Here is a 1869-nt window from a genome sequence, read left to right on the forward strand (position 1 = left end):
TTTTTTGGTCACAATGACATAACAAATCACGAACTGCTCACGGTCACGTCTGCCTTAATCAGTCCCGTGTAAAATACTGCTTGTATGGACTTTTAAGGCATTTCATTAATCCGGTTCATTTATTCTACCTTTGTATGGCGCGTGACCAAGAAGAAACTGGTTTGTTGTGCAGGCGAGAGCTTGTATCAGAGGTTTCACCAACACAAACTTCCTGTATCGTTCATATGGCATTTGTTTGTCTGTAGCTAAGCACAAAGTTACAGTATAGGCTATCTGTACTTTTCCCACCACGGGTATCGAAACTCGTTCTAAATCTGCAAGCCATATTCTAGCTGTCCAGGAAATTTTCGGGACTGTTCACGTATTTAGTATGTAGAGATTCGTTGGGTGGGGCCCTCGGGCTGAGGCAGTTTGGAAACCCCTTCTCTCTGTATCGATAACTAACTTAATAGAATCCTTTGTAAAAGTGCCATGGATGATACAAGTTTCATGAATCTGAAGAATGCACAGTGTATCGAATACACGCGTACAATTTCCTCACAATTATAGTAAACTTCCACTACACTATGTAAAATGATTACTTTTTCTTGTTACTGGGCAGAAAGTGTTATTTCCCAGTTGCTTATGCCTAAAATGGAAAAGACCTATTTTTCTCTTCAAACTTTGCTTTTGTGACCTGGAAGCGTATAACGAAAACATGATGAGAGACTATATTGGGGGTTGATACGTGAAAATTATTTACATTACAGTCGCAAATCTCGAAAAACTACTCACTTCTAAACATTTTTGTATAACTTTAGTAAATCTTGATTCATATGTTGTTTTATTCAGACTTTATGTAAATACAAATGTATAAATGTGTCCGATTTTACACAGAAAATTGGTTTTGTGACCTGGATAATGAAATTTAGAAATTAACCTAAGTTTGAAGGGAATAATGGTCATTTTCTGTACTTTAACAACATATGTAATTAAGAAATAACACATACTATCCAGAAACAAAATTTGTGTTACATAAAGTTATTCTTCAAACCGTACACATTATTACTTGAACTGTAATCACAAGAAAGATACATTCACACATGGTGTTAGTTATTATACATTAATAAACTAATTCTACAATTCACTAAAATATAATTTTACTACTCACCCCCAAAGATACTTAAATTTCATGTTTTGAACCCAAGAGATATTCCAGACAAACCAGTATTTTTACGTTTTAAAGTATTACTTATGTCTCAGTGGCACGGCGTTATGTATGTGGACGTATAAAGCTAGAAACTGGCTTTCAACACCCATGGTTTAACTTCAAAGTTTCATTTTATACATGTTGCCGTTAAACAGTTATTGATACTTTAAATCCTCTGCAGTATTGTTGATGGCATGTTTAATGTTGCACGCAGGAGCTAAAGATTCACACAATTTTTATCTGCAGAACATTTTTAAGCAGAAAATAGTTGTATTATCAGACTAAATATAACTGATCCAAATACAAATAAAACCAATTAACTTGCCCTCGTTTAAAACACACGCACATGAGCAATATACTTGATTAATAAAAATATCAAATAACTAATCAAATTTAGTTGTCATGAACGTAACGGTTATTCATTACTGATTTTACATTTTGTTTTATTTTGCAACAAAGTTGTTACGAAGGGCAGCAGCACTGCTCTGTTTACAAATTAGACGTTACCTTTTATACACTGATGTATGTGCTGCCACCTGTTGCTTAGAACTTTAATGAAATATTATGACGCATAGTTTGCTAAATTGTTACAACTTAAGGCCTGTTGCCGCTATCAAAACACGCTTTATTACGACGAAGTCAGTGATATTGAAAAGAAACATGAGAGACACACAATAATG

This window comes from Tachypleus tridentatus, chromosome 3 (genome assembly GCF_004210375.1).
Source record: "Tachypleus tridentatus isolate NWPU-2018 chromosome 3, ASM421037v1, whole genome shotgun sequence".
Taxonomy (NCBI): Eukaryota; Metazoa; Arthropoda; class Merostomata; order Xiphosura; family Limulidae; genus Tachypleus; species Tachypleus tridentatus.